Below are 19127 nucleotides of genomic sequence, written 5' to 3'. Positions count from 1 at the left end.
CCGTGGCGTTAGTTAACATTGAAAAGTGTCTTTGAATTTCCTTGTTTTAATGCAGTATTTAAAATATACATAGTGTACCCCCTAATTCACCTATAATTATTTCCTGTGGTAGGGTACACTATCACCATTGTAATATAATATGACGTCCAATTTAAATATTATGGGTCAATATTAAGATCTGAAATCGATCTTTACGTTAACATTGAAAAGTGACTTCGCGCTTCCTATCTTTAAAGGGTTTTAGAAGGCGAATTTCCTGGTTTTGAGCAATAGTGAATTAGGTCATTTTTAAGGTCTGATATCGCGCCTTGCGTTAGTTAACCATTGAAAGATGTCTTTAAATTTTTAAAGCATTTTAGAAGTCTTATTTCTTCATTTTAAGCTTCTCAGAACACTTTATTTCTCATAGGCATACATAGTAAACTTTAGGGTCAAGCTGTGTGCCCCTAATTGACCTATAATTATTTCCTGTAGAAATGTACACTATTACCCTGCATTATAATACCTGGTCCAATTAAAATATTATAGGTCAATATTAAGGTCCGAAATCGAGCTAACAGTGAAGAGGGACTTCGCGCTTCCTATCTTTAAAGGGTTTTAGAAGGCGAATTTCCTAATTTTAAGCTCTTCCGAACACTTATTTTAGATACTTACACATAGTAAAATACAGGAACTCATTGTGTTCCCTCTAATTGACATATAATTATTTCCCGTGGTAGGGTACACTATTACCCTGTAATATAATACCTGGTCCAACTAAAATATTATTGGTCAATATTAAGGTCTGATATCGCGCCTTGCGTTAGTTAACCATTGAAAGATGTCTTTGAATTTTTAAAGCATTTTAGAAGTCTTATTTCTTCATTTTAAGCTTCTCAGAACACTTTATTTCACATAGGCATACATAGTAAACTTTAGGGTCACGCTGTGTGCCCCCTAATTGACCTATAATTATTTTCTGTAGAAGTGTACACTATTACCCTGCAATATAATACCTGGTCCAATTAAAATAATATAGGTCAATATTAAGGTCCGAAATCGGGCTAACAGTGAAGAGGGACTTCGCGCTTCCTATCTTTAAAGGGTTTTAGAAGGCGAATTTCCTCATTTTAAGCTCTTCCGAACACTTATTTTAGATACGCACACATAGTAAAATACAGGAACTCATTGTGTTCCCTCTAATTAACATATAATTATTTCCCGTGGTTGGGTACACTATTACCCTGTAATAAAATACCTGGTCCAACTAAAATATTATAGGTCAATATTAAGGTCTGATATCGCGCCTTGCGTTAGTTAACCATTGAAAGATGTCTTTGAATTTTTAAAGCATTTTAGAAGTCTTATTTCTTCATTTTAAGCTTCTCAGAACACTTTATTTCGCATAGGCATACATAGTAAACTTTAGGGTCACGCTGTTGGCCCCCAATTGACCTATAATTATTTCCTGTAGAAGTGTACACTATTACCCAGTAATATAATACCTGGTCCAACTAAAATATTATAGGCCAATATTAAGATCCGATACCGTGGCGTTAGTTAACATTGAAAAGTGTCTTCGAATTTCCTTGTTTTAATGCACTATTTAAAATATACATAGTGTACCCCCTAATTCACCTATAATTATTTCCTGTGGTAGGGTACACTATTACCCTGCAATATAATACCTGGTCCAATTAAAATATTATAGGTCAATATTAAGGTCCGAAATCGGGCTAACAGTGAAGAGGGACTTCTCGCTTCCTATCTTTAAAGGGTTTTAGAAGGCGAATTTCCTCATTTTAAGCTCTTCCGAACACTTATTTTAGATACGCACACATAGTAAAATACAGTAACTCATTATGTTCCCTCTAATTGACATATAATTATTTCCCGTGGTAGGGTACACTATTACCCTGTAATATAATACCTGGTCCAACTAAAATATTATAGGTCAATATTAAGGTCTGATATCGCGCCTTGCGTTAGTTAACCATTGAAAGATGTCTTTGAATTTTTAAAGCATTTTAGAAGTCTGATTTCTTCATTTTAAGCTTCTCAGAACACTTTGTTTCACATAGGCATACATAGTAAACTTTAGGGTCACGCTGTGTGCCCCCTAATTGACCTATAATTATTTCCTGTAGATGAGTACACTATTACCCTGTAATATAATACATGGACCAACTAAAATATTATGGGCCAATATTAAGATCCGATACCGTGGCGTTAGTTAACATTGAAAAGTGTCTTTGAATTTCCTTGTTTTAATGCACTATTTAAAATATACATAGTGTACCCCCTAATTCACCTATAATTATTTCCTGTGGTAGGGTACACTATCGTCCTGTAAAATAATATGACGTCCAATTTAAATATTATGGGTCAATATTAAGATCTGAAATCGATCTTTACGTTAACATTGAAAAGTGACTTCACGCTTCCTATCTTTAAAGGGTTTTAGAAGGCGAATTTCCTGGTTTTGAGCAATAGTGAATTAAGTCATTTTTAAGGTCAGATATCGTGCCGTTTGTTAGCATTGAAAAGTGTCTTCGAATTTCCTTGTTTTAATGCACTATTTAAAATACACATAGTGTACCCCCTAATTAACCTATAATTATTTCCTGTGGTAGGGTACACTATTACCCTACAATATAATACCTGGTCCAATTAAAATATTATAGGCCAATATTAAGATCCGATACCGTGGCGTTTGTTAGCATTGAAAAGTGTCTTCGAATTTCCTTGTTTTAATGCACTATTTAAAATATACATAGTGTACCCCCTAATTCACCTATAATTATTTCCTGTGGCAGGGTACACTATTACCCTGCAATATAATACCTGGTCCAATTAAAATATTATAGGTCAATATTAAGGTCCGAAATCGGGCTAACAGTGAAGAGGGATTTCGCGCTTCCTATCTTTAAAGGGTTTTAGAAGGCGAATTTCCTCATTTTAAGCTCTTCCGAACACTTATTTTAGATACGCACACATAGTAAAATACAGGAACTCATTGTGTTCCCTCTAATTGACATATAATTATTTCCCGTGGTAGGGTACACTATTACCCTGTAATATAATACCTGGTCCAACTAAAATATTATAGGTCAATATTAAGGTCTGATATCGCGCCTTGCGTTAGTTAACCATTGAAAGATGTCTTTGAATTTTTAAAGCATTTTAGAAGTCTTATTTCTTCATTTTAAGCTTCTCAGAACACTTTATTTCACATAGGCATACCTAGTAAACTTTAGGGTCACGCTGTGTGCCCCCTAATTGACCTATAATTATTTCCTGTAGAAGTGTACACTATTACCCTGTAATATAATACCTGGACCAACTAAAATATTATTGGCCAATATTAAGATCCGATACCGTGGCGTTAGTTAACATTGAAAAGTGTCTTTGAATTTCCTTGTTTTAATGCACTATTTAAAATATACATAGTGTACCCCCTAATTCACCTATAATTATTTCCTGTGGTAGGGTACACTATCGTCCTGTAAAATAATATGACGTCCAATTTAAATATTATGGGTCAATATTAAGATCTGAAATCGATCTTTACGTTAACATTGAAAAGTGACTTCACGCTTCCTATCTTTAAAGGGTTTTAGAAGGCGAATTTCCTGGTTTTGAGCAATAGTGAATTAAGTCATTTTTAAGGTCAGATATCGTGCCGTTTGTTAGCATTGAAAAGTGTCTTCGAATTTCCTTGTTTTAATGCACTCTTTAAAATACACATAGTGTACCCCCTAATTAACCTATAATTATTTCCTGTGGTAGGGTACACTATTACCCTACAATATAATACCTGGTCCAATTAAAATATTATAGGCCAATATTAAGATCCGATACCGTGGCGTTTGTTAGCATTGAAAAGTGTCTTCGAATTTCCTTGTTTTAATGCACTATTTAAAATATACATAGTGTACCCCCTAATTCACCTATAATTATTTCCTGTGGTAGGGTACACTATTACCTTGCAATATAATACCTGGTCCAATTAAAATATTATAGGTCAATATTAAGGTCCGAAATCGGGCTAACAGTGAAGAGGGACTTCGCGCTTCCTATATTTAAAGGGTTTTAGAAGGCGAATTTCCTCATTTTAAGCTCTTCCGAACACTTATTTTAGATACGTTCACATAGTAAAATACCGGAACTCATTGTGTTCCCTCTAATTGACATATAATTATTTCCCGTGGTAGGGTACACTATTACCCTGTAATATAATACCTAGTCCAACTAAAATATTATAAGTCAATATTAAGGTCTGATATCGCGCCTTGCGTTAGTTAACAATTGAAAGATATCTTTGAATTTTTAAAGCATTTTAGAAGTCTTATTTCCTCATTTTAAGCTCCTCAGAACACTTTATTTGACATAGGCATACATAGTAAACTTTAGGGTCACGCTGTGTCCCCCTAATTGACCTATAATTATTTCCTGTAGAAGTGTACACTATTTCCCTGTAATATAATACCTGGACCAACTAAAATATTATAGGCCAATATTAAGATCCGATACCGTGACGTTAGTTAACATTGAAAAGTGTCTTCGAATTTCCTTGTTTTAATGCACTATTTAAAATATACATAGTGTCCCCCCTAATTCACCTATAATTATTTCCTGTGGTAGGGTACACTATTACCCTGCAATATAATACATGGTCCAATTAAAATATTATAGGTCAATATTAAGGTCCGAAATCGGGCTAACAGTGAAGAGGGACTTCTCGCTTCCTATCTTTAAAGGGTTTTAGAAGGCGAATTTCCTCATTTTAAGCTCTTCCGAACACTTATTTTAGATACGCACACATAGTAAAATACAGGAACTCATTGTGTTCCCTCTAATTGACATTTAATTATTTCCGGTGATAGGGTACACTATTACCCTGTAATATAATACCTAGTCCAACTAAAATATTATAGGTCAATATTAAGGTCTGATATCGCGCCTTGCGTTAGTTAACCATTGAAAGATGTCTTTGAATTTTTAAAGCATTTTAGAAGTCTTATTTCTTCATTTTAAGCTTCTCAGAACACTTTATTTCACATAGGCATACATAGTAAACTTTAGGGTCACGCTTTGTGCCCCCTAATTGACCTATAATTATTTCCTGTAGAAGAGTACACTATTACCCTGTAATATAATACCTGGACCAAGTAAAATATTATGGGCCAATATTAAGATCCGATACCGTGGCGTTAGTTAACATTGAAAAGTGTCTTTGAATTTCCTTGTTTTAATGCACTATTTAAAATATACATAGTGTACCCCCTAATTCACCTATAATTATTTCCTGTGGTAGGGTACACTATCACCCTGTAATATAATATGACGTCCAATTTAAATATTATGGGTCAATATTAAGATCTGAATTCGATCTTTACGTTAACATTGAAAAGTGACTTCGCGCTTCCTATCTTTAAAGGGTTTTAGAAGGTGAATTTCCTCGTTTTGAGCAATAGTGAATTAAGTCATTTTTAAGGTCAGATATCGTGCCGTTTGTTAGCATTGAAAAGTGTCTTCGAATTTCCTTGTTTTAATGCACTATTTAAAATATACATAGTGTACCCCCTAATTCACCTTTAATTATTTCCTGTGGTAGGGTACACTATTACCCTGCAATATAATACCTGGTCCAATTAAAATATTATAGGTCGATATTAAGGTCCGAAATCAGGCTAACAGTGAAGAGGGACTTCGCGCTTCCTATCTTTAAGGGGTTTTAAAAGGCGAATTTCCTCATTTTAAGCTCTTCCGAACACTTATTTTAGATACGCACATATAGTAAAATACAGGAACTCATTGTGTTCCCTCTAATTGACATATAATTATTTCCCGTGGTAGGGTACACTATTACCCTGTAATATAATACCTGGTCCAACTAAAATATTATAGGTCAATAATAAGGTCTGATATCGCGCCTTGCGTTAGTTAACCATTGAAAGATGTCTTTGAATTTTTAAAGCATTTTAGAAGTCTTATTTCTTCATTTTAAGTTTCTCAGAACACTTTATTTCACATAGGCATACATAGTAAACTTTAGGGTCACGCTGTGTGCCCCCTAATTGACCTATAATTATTTCCTGTAGAAGTGCACACTATTACCCTGCAATATAATACCTGGTCCAATTTAAATATTATAGGTCAATATTAAGGTCCGAAATCGGGCTAACAGTGAAGAGGAACTTCACGCTTCCTATCTTTAAAGGGTTTTAGAAGGCGAATTTCCTCATTTTAAGCTTTTCCGAACACTTAGTTTAGATACGTTCACATAGTAAAATACCGGAACTCATTGTGTTCCCTCTAATTGACATATAATTATTTCCCGTGGTAGGGTACACTATTACCCTGTATTATAATACCTGGTCCAACTAAAATATTATAGGTCAATATTAAGGTCTGATATCGCGCCTTGCGTTAGTTAACCATTAAAAGATGTCTTTGAATTTTTAAATCATTTTAGAAGTCTTATTTCTTCATTTTAAGCTTCTCAGAACACTTTATTTCACATAGGCATACATAGTAAACTTTAGGGTCACGCTGTGTGCCCCCTAATTGACCTATAATTATTTCTTGTAGAAGTGTACACTATTTCCCTGTAATATAATACCTGGACCAACTAAAATATTATAGGCCAATATTAAGATCCGATACCGTGGCGTTAGTTAACATTGAAAAGTGTCTTCGAATTTCCTTGTTTTAATGCACTATTTAAAATATACATAGTGTACCCCCTAATTCACCTATAATTATTTAATGTGGTACGGTACACTATCACCCTGTAATATAATATGACGTCCAATTTAAATATTATGGGTCAATATTAAGATCTGAATTCGATCTTTACGTTAACATTGAAAAGTGACTTCGCGCTTCCTATCTTTAAAGGGTTTTAGAAGGCGAATTTCCTCGTTTTGAGCAATAGTGAATTAAGTCATTTTTAAGGTCAGATATCGTGCCGTTTGTTAGCATTGAAAAGTGTCTTCGAATTTCCTTGTTTTAATGCACTATTTAAAATATACATAGTGTATCCCCTAATTCACCTATAATTATTTCCTGTGGCAGGGTACACTATTACCCTGCAATATAATACCTGGTCCAATTAAAATATTATAGGTCAATATTAAGGTCCGAAATCGGGCTAACAGTGAAGAGGGATTTCGCGCTTCCTATCTTTAAAGGGTTTTAGAAGGCGAATTTCCTCATTTTAAGCTCTTCCGAACACTTATTTTAGATACGCACACATAGTAAAATACAGGAACTCATTGTGTTCCCTCTAATTGACATATAATTATTTCCCGTGGTAGGGTACACTATTACCCTGTAATATAATACCTGGTCCAACTAAAATATTATAGGTCAATATTAAGGTCTGATATCGCGCCTTGCGTTAGTTAACCATTGAATGATGTCTTTGAATTTTTAAAGCATTTCAGAAGTCTTATTTCTTCATTTTAAGCTTCTCAGAACACTTTATTTCACATAGGCATACCTAGTAAACTTTAGGGTCACGCTGTGTGCCCCCTAATTGACCTATAATTATTTCCTGTAGAAGTGTACACTATTACCCTGTAATATAATACCTGGACCAACTAAAATATTATAGGCCAATATTAAGATCCGATACCGTGGCGTTAGTTAACATTGAAAAGTGTCTTTGAATTTCCTTGTTTTAAGGCACTATTTTAAATATGCATAGTGTACCCCCTAATTCACCTATAATTATTTCCTGTGGTAGGGTACACTATCACCCTGTAATATAATATGTGGTCCAATTTAAATATTATGGGTCAATATTAAGATCTGAAATCGATCTTTACGTTAACATTGAAAAGTGACTTCGCGCTTCCTATCTTTAAAGGGTTTTAGAAGGCGAATTTCCTCGTTTTGAGCAATAGTGAATTAAGTCATTTTTAAGGTCAGATATCGTGCCGTTTGTTAGCATTGAAAAGTGTCTTCGAATTTCCTTGTTTTAATGCACTATTTAAAATATACATAGTGTACCCCCTAATTCACCTATAATTATTTCCTGTGGTAGGGTACACTATTACCTTGCAATATAATACCTGGTCCAATTAAAATATTATAGGTCAATATTAAGGTCCGAAATCGGGCTAACAGTGAAGAGGGACTTCGCGCTTCCTATCTTTAAAGGGTTTTAGAAGGCGAATTTCCTCATTTTAAGCTCTTCCGAACACTTAATTTAGATACGTTCACATAGTAAAATACCGGAACTCATTGTGTTCCCTCTAATTGACATATAATTATTTCCCGTGGTAGGGTACACTATTACCCTGTAATATAATACCTGGTCCAACTAAAATATTATAGGTCAATATTAAGGTCTGATATCGCGCCTTGCGTTAGTTAACCATTGAAAGATGTCTTTGAATTTTTAAATCATTTTAGAAGTCTTATTTCTTCATTTTAAGCTTCTCAGAACACTTTATTTCACATAGGCATACATAGTAAACTTTAGGGTCACGCTGTGTGCCCCCTAATTGACCTATAATTATTTCCTGTAGAAGTGTACACTATTACCCTGCAATATAATACCTGGTCCAATTTAAATATTATAGGTCAATATTAAGGTCCGAAATCGGGCTAACAGTGAAGAGGGACTTCACGCTTCCTATCTTTAAAGGGTTTTAGAAGGCGAATTTCCTCATTTTAAGCTCTTCCGAACACTTATTTTAGATACGCACACATAGTAAAATACAGGAACTCATTGTGTTCCCTCTAATTGACATATAATTATTTCCCGTGGTAGGGTACACTATTACCCTGTAATATAATACCTGGTCCAACTAAAATATTATAGGTCAATATTAAGGTCTGATATCGCGCCTTGCGTTAGTTAACCATTGAATGATGTCTTTGAATTTTTAAAGCATTTTAGAAGTCTTATTTCTTCATTTTAAGCTTCTCAGAACACTTTATTTCACATAGGCATACCTAGTAAACTTTAGGGTCACGCTGTGTGCCCCCTAATTGACCTATAATTATTTCCTGTAGAAGTGTACACTATTACCCTGTAATATAATACCTGGACAAACTAAAATATTATAGGCCAATATTAAGATCCGATACCGTGGCGTTAGTTAACATTGAAAAGTGTCTTTGAATTTCCTTGTTTTAAGGCACTATTTTAAATATGCATAGTGTACCCCCTAATTCACCTATAATTATTTCCTGTGGTAGGGTACACTATCACCCTGTAATATAATATGTGGTCCAATTTAAATATTATGGGTCAATATTAAGATCTGAAATCGATCTTTACGTTAACATTGAAAAGTGACTTCGCGCTTCCTATCTTTAAAGGGTTTTAGAAGGCGAATTTCCTCGTTTTGAGCAATAGTGAATTAAGTCATTTTTAAGGTCAGATATCGTGCCGTTTGTTAGCATTGAAAAGTGTCTTCGAATTTCCTTGTTTTAATGCACTATTTAAAATATACATAGTGTACCCCCTAATTCACCTATAATTATTTCCTGTGGTAGGGTACACTATTACCTTGCAATATAATACCTGGTCCAATTAAAATATTATAGGTCAATATTAAGGTCCGAAATCGGGCTAACAGTGAAGAGGGACTTCGCGCTTCCTATCTTTAAAGGGTTTTAGAAGGCGAATTTCCTCATTTTAAGCTCTTCCGAACACTTAATTTAGATACTTTCACATAGTAAAATACCGGAACTCATTGTGTTCCCTCTAATTGACATATAATTATTTCCCGTGGTAGGGTACACTATTACCCTGTAATATAATACCTGGTCCAACTAAAATATTATAGGTCAATATTAAGGTCTGATATCGCGCCTTGCGTTAGTTAACCATTGAAAGATGTCTTTGAATTTTTAAATCATTTTAGAAGTCTTATTTCTTCATTTTAAGCTTCTCAGAACACTTTATTTCACATAGGCATACATAGTAAACTTTAGGGTCACGCTGTGTGCCCCCTAATTGACCTATAATTATTTCCTGTAGAAGTGTACACTATTACCCTGCAATATAATACCTGGTCCAATTTAAATATTATAGGTCAATATTAAGGTCCGAAATCGGGCTAACAGTGAAGAGGGACTTCACGCTTCCTATCTTTAAAGGGTTTTAGAAGGCGAATTTCCTCATTTTAAGCTCTTCCGAACACTTATTTTAGAAACGCACACATAGTAAAATACAGAAACTCATTGTGTTCCCTCTAATTGACATATAATTATTTCCCGTGGTAGGGTACACTATTACCCTGTAATATAATACCTGGTCCAACTAAAATATTATAGGTCAATACTAAGGTCTGATATCGCGCCTTGCGTTAGTTAACCATTGAATGATGTCTTTGAATTTTTAAAGCATTTTAGAAGTCTTATTTCTTCATTTTAAGCTTCTCAGAACACTTTATTTCACATAGGCATACCTAGTAAACTTTAGGGTCACGCTGTGTGCCCCCTAATTGACCTATAATTATTTCCTGTAGAAGTGTACACTATTACCCTGTAATATAATACCTGGACCAACTAAAATATTATAGGCCAATATTAAGATCCGATACCGTGGCGTTAGTTAACATTGAAAAGTGTCTTTGAATTTCCTTGTTTTAAGGCACTATTTTAAATATGCATAGTGTACCCCCTAATTCACCTATAATTATTTCCTGTGGTAGGGTACACTATCACCCTGTAATATAATATGTGGTCCAATTTAAATATTATGGGTCAATATTAAGATCTGAAATCGATCTTTACGTTAACATTGAAAAGTGACTTCGCGCTTCCTATCTTTAAAGGGTTTTAGAAGGCGAATTTCCTCGTTTTGAGCAATAGTGAATTAAGTCATTTTTAAGGTCAGATATCGTGCCGTTTGTTAGCATTGAAAAGTGTCTTCGAATTTCCTTGTTTTAATGCACTATTTAAAATATACATAGTGTACCCCCTAATTCACCTATAATTATTTCCTGTGGTAGGGTACACTATTACCTTGCAATATAATACCTGGTCCAATTAAAATATTATAGGTCAATATTAAGGTCCGAAATCGGGCTAACAGTGAAGAGGGACTTCGCGCTTCCTATCTTTAAAGGGTTTTAGAAGGCGAATTTCCTCATTTTAAGCTCTTCCGAACACTTAATTTAGATACGTTCACATAGTAAAATACCGGAACTCATTGTGTTCCCTCTAATTGACATATAATTATTTCCCGTGGTAGGGTACACTATTACCCTGTAATATAATACCTGGTCCAACTAAAATATTATAGGTCAATATTAAGGTCTGATATCGCGCCTTGCGTTAGTTAACCATTGAAAGATGTCTTTGAATTTTTAAATCATTTTAGAAGTCTTATTTCTTCATTTTAAGCTTCTCAGAACACTTTATTTCACATAGGCATACATAGTAAACTTTAGGGTCACGCTGTGTGCCCCCTAATTGACCTATAATTATTTCCTGTAGAAGTGTACACTATTACCCTGCAATATAATACCTGGTCCAATTTAAATATTATAGGTCAATATTAAGGTCCGAAATCGGGCTAACAGTGAAGAGGGACTTCACGCTTCCTATCTTTAAAGGATTTTAGAAGGCGAATTTCCTCATTTTAACCTTTTCCGAACACTTATTTTAGATACGCACACATAGTAAAATACAGGAACTCATTGTGTTCCCTCTAATTGACATATAATTATTTCCCGTGGTAGGGTACACTATTACCCTGTAATATAATACCTGGTCCAACTAAAATATTATAAGTCAATATTAAGGTCTGATATCGCGCCTTGCGTTAGTTAACAATTGAAAGATATATTTGAATTTTTAAAGCATTTTAGAAGTCTTATTTCTTCATTTTAAGCTTCTCAGAACACTTTATTTCACATAGGCATACATAGTAAACTTTAGGGTCACGCTGTGTGCCCCCTAATTGACCTATAATTATTTCCTGTAGAAGTGTACACTATTTCCCTGTAATATAATACCTGGACCAACTAAAATATTATAGGCCAATATTAAGATCCGATACCGTGGCGTTTGTTAGCATTGAAAAGTGTCTTCGAATTTCCTTGTTTTAATGCACTATTTAAAATATACATAGTGTATCCCCTAATTCACCTATAATTATTTCCTGTGGCAGGGTACACTATTACCCTGCAATATAATACCTGGTCCAATTAAAATATTATAGGTCAATATTAAGGTCCGAAATCGGGCTAACAGTGAAGAGGGATTTCGCGCTTCCTATCTTTAAAGGGTTTTAGAAGGCGAATTTCCTCATTTTAAGCTCTTCCGAACACTTATTTTAGATACGCACACATAGTAAAATACAGGAACTCATTGTGTTCCCTCTAATTGACATATAATTATTTCCTGTGGTAGGGTACACTATTACCCTGTAATATAATACCTGGTCCAACTAAAGTATTATAGGTCAATATTAAGGTCTGATATCGCGCCTTGCGTTAGTTAACCATTGAATGATGTCTTTGAATTTTTAAAGCATTTTAGAAGTCTTAATTCTTCATTTTAAGCTTCTCAGAACACTTTATTTCACATAGGCATACCTAGTAAACTTTAGGGTCACGCCGTGTGCCCCCTAATTGACCTATAATTATTTCCTGTAGAAGTGTACACTATTACCCTGTAATATAATACCTGGACCAACTAAAATATTATAGGCCAATATTAAGATCCGATACCGTGGCGTTAGTTAACATTGAAAAGTGTCTTTGAATTTCCTTGTTTTAAGGCACTATTTTAAATATGCATAGTGTACCCCCTAATTCACCTATAATTATTTCCTGTGGTAGGGTACATTATCACCCTGTAATATAATATGTGGTCCAATTTAAATATTATGGGTCAATATTAAGATCTGAAATCGATCTTTACGTTAACATTGAAAAGTGACTTCGCGCTTCCTATCTTTAAAGGGTTTTAGAAGGCGAATTTCCTGGTTTTGAGCAATAGTGAATTAAGTCATTTTTAAGGTCAGATATCGTGCCGTTTGTTAGCATTGAAAAGTGTCTTCGAATTTCCTTGTTTTAATGCACTATTTAAAATACACATAGTGTACCCCCTAATTAACCTATAATTATTTCCTGTGGTAGGGTACACTATTACCCTGCAATATAATACCTGGTCCAATTAAAATATTTTAGGCCAATATTAAGATCCGATACCGTGGCGTTTGTTAGCATTGAAAAGTGTCTTCGAATTTCCTTGTTTTAATGCACAATTTAAAATATACATAGTGTACCCCCTAATTCACCTATAATTATTTCCTGTGGTAGGGTACACTATTACCCTGCAATATAATACCTGGTTCAATTAAAATATTATAGGTCAATATTAAGGTCCGAAATCGGGCTAACAGTGAAGAGGGACTTCGCGCTTCCTATCTTTTAAGGGTTTTAGAAGGCAAGTTTCCTCATTTTAAGCTCTTCCGAACACTTATTTTAGATACGCACACATAGTAAAATACAGGAACTCATTGTGTTCCCTCTAATTGACATATAATCATTTCCCGTGGAAGGGTACACTATTACCCTGTAATATAATACATGGTCCAACTAAAATATTATAGGTCAATATTAAGGTCTGATATCGCGCCTTGCGTTAGTTAACCATTGAAAGATGACTTTGAATTTTTAAAGCATTTTAGAAGTCTTATTTCTTCATATTAAGCTTCTCAGAACACTTTATTTCAAATAGGCATACATAGTAAACTTTAGGGTCACGCTGTGTGCCCCGTAATTGACCTATAATTATTTTCTGTAGAAGTGTACACTATTACGCTGTAATATAATACCTGGACCAACTAAAATATTTTAGGCCAATATTAAGATCCGATACCGTGGGGTTAGTTAACATTGAAAAGAGTCTTCGAATTTCCTTGTTTTAATGCACTATTTAAAATATACATAGTGTACCCCCTAATTCACCTATAATTATTTCCTGTGGTAGGGTACACTATTACCCTGCAATATAATACCTGGTCCAATTAAAATATTATAGGTCTATATTAAGGTTCGAAATCGGGCTAAGAGTGAAGAGGGACTTCGCGCTTCCTATCTTTAAAGGGTTTTAGAAGGCGAATTTCCTCATCTTAAACTCTTCCGAACATTTATTTTAGATACGCACACATAGTAAAATACAGGAACTCATTGTGTTCCCTCTAATTGACATATAATTATTTACCGTGGTAGGGTACACTATTACCCTGTAATATAATACCTGGTCCAACTAAAATATTGTAGGTCAATATTAAGGTCTGATATCGCGCCTTGCGTTAGTTAACCATTGAAAGATGTCTTTGAATTTTCAAAGCATTTTAGAAGTCTTATTTCTTCATATTAAGCTTCTCAGAACACTTTATTTCACATAGGCATACATAGTAAACTTTAGGGTCACGCTGTGCGCCCCCTAATTAACCTATAATTATTTCCTGTAGAAGTGTACACTATTACCTTGTAATATAATACCTGGACCAACTAAAATATTATAGGCCAATTTTAAGATCCGATACCGGGGCGATAGTTAACATTGAAAAGTGTCTTTGAATTTCCTTGTTTTAATGCACTATTTAAAATATACATAGTGTACCCCCTAATTCACCTATAATTATTTCCTGTGGTAGGGTACACTATCACCCTGTGATATAATATGTGGTCCAATTTAAATATTATGGGTCAATATTAAGATCTGAAATCGATCTTTACGTTAACATTGAAAAGTGACTTCGCGCTTCCTATCTTTAAAGGGTTTTAGAAGGCGAATTTCATCGTTTTGAGCAATAGTGAATTAAGTCATTTTTAAGGTCAGATATCGTGCCGTTTGTTAGCATTGAAAAGTGTCTTCGAATTTCCTTGTTTTAATGCACTATTTAAAATATACATAGTGTACCCCCTAATTCACCTATAATTATTTCCTGTGGTAGGGTACACTATTACCCTGCAATATAATACCTGGTCCAATTAAAATATTACAGGTCAATATTAAGGTCCGAAATCGGGCTAACAGTGAAGAGGGACTTCGCGCTTCCTATGTTTATAGGGTTTTAGAAGGCAAATTTCCTCATTTTAAGCTCTTCCGAACACTTATTTTAGATACGCACACATAGTAAAATACAGGAACTCATTGTGTTCCCTCTAATTGACATATAATTATTTCCCGTGGTAGGGTACACTATTACCCTGTAATATAATACCTGGTCCAACTAAAGTATTGTAGGTCAATATTAAGGTCTGATATCGCGCCTTGCGTTAGTTAACCATTGAAAGATGTCTTTGAATTTTCAAAGCATTTTAGAAGTCTTATTTCTTCATTTTAAGCTTCTCAGAACACTGTATTTCACATAGGCATACATAGTAAACTTTAGGGTCACGCTGTGTGCCCCCTAATTGACCTATAATTACTTCCTGCAGAAGTGTACACTATTACCCTGTAATATAATACCTGGACCAACTAAAATATTATAGGCCAATATTAAGATCCGATACCGTGGCGTTAGTTAACATTGAAAAGTGTCTTTGAATTTCCTTGTTTTAATGCACTATTTAAAATATACATAGTGTACCCCCTAATTCACCTATAATTATTTCCTGTGGTAGGGTACACTATCACACTGTAATATAATATGAGGTCCAATTTAAATATTATGGGTCAATATTAAGATCTGAAATCGATCTTTACGTTAACATTGAAAAGTGACTTCGCGCTTCCTATCTTTAAAGGATTTTAGGAGGTGAATTTCCTCGTTTTGAGCAATAGTGAATTAAGTCATTTTTAAGGTCAGATATCGTGCCGTTTGTTAGCATTGAAAAGTGTCTTCGAATTTCCTTGTTTTAATGTATATTTAAAATATACATAGTGTACCCCCTAATTCACCTATAATTATTTCCAGTGGTAGGGTACACTATTACCCTGCAATATAATACCTGGTCCAATTAAAATATTATAGGCCAATATTAAGATCCGATACCGTGGCGTTTGTTAGCATTGAAAAGTGTGTTCGAATTTCCTTGTCTTAATGCGCTATTTAAAATATACATAGTGTACCCCGTAATTCACCTTTAATTATTTCCTGTGGTAGGGTACACTATTACCCTGCAATATAATACCTGGTCCAATTAAAATATTATAGGTCAATATTAAGGTTCGAAATCGGGCTATCAGTGAAGAGGGACTTCGCGCTTCCTATCTTTAAAGGGTTTTAGAAGGCGAATTTCCTCATTTTAAGCTCTTCCGAACACTTATTTTAGATACGCACACATAGTAAAATACAGGAACTCATTGTGTTCCCTTTAATTGACATATAATTATTTCCCGTGGTAGGGTACACTATTACCCTGTAATATAATACCTGGTCCAACTAAAATATTATAGGTCAATAATAAGGTCTGATATCGCGCCTTGCGTTAGTTAACCATTGAAAGATGTCTTTGAATTTTTAAAGCATTTTAGAAGTCTTATTTCTTCATTTTAAGTTTCTCAGAACACTTTATTTCACATAGGCATACATAGTAAACTTTAGGGTCACGCTGTGTGCCCCCTAATTGACCTATAATTATTTCCTGTAGAAGTGTACACTATTACCCTGTAATATAATACCTGGACCAACTAAAAATAAGGTCCGATACCGTGGCGTTAGTTAACATTGAAAAGTGTCTTCGAATTTCCTTGTTTTAATGCACTATTTAAAATATACATAGTGTAGCCCCTAATTCACCTATAATTATTTCCTGTGGTAGGGTACACTATTACCCTGCAATATAATACCTGGTCCAATTAAAATATTATAGGTCAATATTAAGGTTCGAAATCGGGCTAACAGTGAAGAGGGACTTCGCGCATCCTACCTTTAAAGGGTTTTAGAAAGCGAATTTCCTCATCTTAAGCTCTTCCGAACACTTATTTTAGAAACGCACACATAGTAAAATACAGGAACTCATTGTGTTCCCTCTAATTGACATATAATTATTTACCGTGGTAGGGTACACTAATACCCTGTAATATAATACCTGGTCCAACTAATATATTGTAGGTCAATATTAAGATCTGATATCGCGCCTTGCGTTAGTTAACCATTGAAAGATGTCTTTGAATTTTCAAAGCATTTTAGAAGTCTTATTTCTTCATTTTAAGCTTCTCAGAACACTGTATTTCACATAGGCATACATAGTAAACTTTAGGGTCACGCTGTGTGCCCCCTAATTGACCTATAATTACTTCCTGCAGAAGTGTACACTATTACCCTGTAATATAATACCTGGACCAACTAAAATATTATTGGCCAATATTAAGATCCGATACCGTGGCGTTAGTTAACATTGAAAAGTGTCTTTGAATTTCCTTGTTTTAATGCACTATTTAAAATATACATAGTGTACCCCCTAATTCACCTATAATTATTTCCTGTGGTAGGGTACACTATCACACTGTAATATAATATGAGGTCCAATTTAAATATTATGGGTCAATATTAAGATCTGAAATCGATCTTTACGTTAACATTGAAAAGTGACTTCGCGCTTCCTATCTTTAAAGGATTTTAGGAGGTGAATTTCCTCGTTTTGAGCAATAGTGAATTAAGTCATTTTTAAGGTCAGATATCGTGCCGTTTGTTAGCATTGAAAAGTGTCTTCGAATTTCCTTGTTTTAATGTATATTTAAAATATACATAGTGTACCCCCTAATTCACCTATAATTATTTCCAGTGGTAGGGTACACTATTACCCTGCAATATAATACCTGGTCCAATTAAAATATTATAGGCCAATATTAAGATCCGATACCGTGGCGTTTGTTAGCATTGAAAAGTGTGTTCGAATTTCCTTGTCTTAATGCGCTATTTAAAATATACATAGTGTACCCCGTAATTCACCTTTAATTATTTCCTGTGGTAGGGTACACTATTACCCTGCAATATAATACCTGGTCCAATTAAAATATTATAGGTCAATATTAAGGTTCGAAATCGGGCTATCAGTGAAGAGGGACTTCGCGCTTCCTATCTTTAAAGGGTTTTAGAAGGCGAATTTCCTCATTTTAAGCTCTTCCGAACACTTATTTTAGATACGCACACATAGTAAAATACAGGAACTCATTGTGTTCCCTTTAATTGACATATAATTATTTCCCGTGGTAGGGTACACTATTACCCTGTAATATAATACCTGGTCCAACTAAAATATTATAGGTCAATAATAAGGTCTGATATCGCGCCTTGCGTTAGTTAACCATTGAAAGATGTCTTTGAATTTTTAAAGCATTTTAGAAGTCTTATTTCTTCATTTTAAGTTTCTCAGAACACTTTATTTCACATAGGCATACATAGTAAACTTTAGGGTCACGCTATGTGCCCCCTAATTGACCTATAATTATTTCCTGTAGAAGTGTACACTATTACCCTGTAATATAATACCTGGACCAACTAAAAATAAGGTCCGATACCGTGGCGTTAGTTAACATTGAAAAGTGTCTTCGAATTTCCTTGTTTTAATGCACTATTTAAAATATACATAGTGTAGCCCCTAATTCACCTATAATTATTTCCTGTGGTAGGGTACACTATTACCCTGCAATATAATACCTGGTCCAATTAAAATATTATAGGTCAATATTAAGGTTCGAAATCGGGCTAACAGTGAAGAGGGACTTCGCGCATCCTACCTTTAAAGGGTTTTAGAAAGCGAATTTCCTCATCTTAAGCTCTTCCGAACACTTATTTTAGAAACGCACACATAGTAAAATACAGGAACTTATTGTGTTCCCTCTAATTGACATATAATTATTTCCCGTGGTAGGGTACACTATTACCCTGTAATATAATACCTGGTCCAACTAAAATATTATAGGTCAATATTAAGGTCTGATATCGCGCCTTGCGTTAGTTAACCATTGAAAGATGTCTTTGAATTTTTAAAGCATTTTAGAAGTCTTATTTCTTCATTTTAAGCTTCTCAGAACACTTTATTTCACATAGGCATACATAGTAAACTTCAGGGTCACGCTGTGTGCCCCCTAATTGACCTATAATTATTTCCTGTAGAAGTGTACACTATTACCCTGTAATATAATACCTGGACCAACTAAAATATTATAGGCCAATATTAAGATCCGATACCGTGGCATTAGTTAAC

Source organism: Parasteatoda tepidariorum, chromosome 1 (genome assembly GCF_982258835.1).
Source record: "Parasteatoda tepidariorum strain Cologne lab strain chromosome 1, Ptep-v5.0, whole genome shotgun sequence".
NCBI lineage: Eukaryota > Metazoa > Arthropoda > Arachnida > Araneae > Theridiidae > Parasteatoda > Parasteatoda tepidariorum.
Note: the sequence above shows the minus strand (reverse complement) of the source record.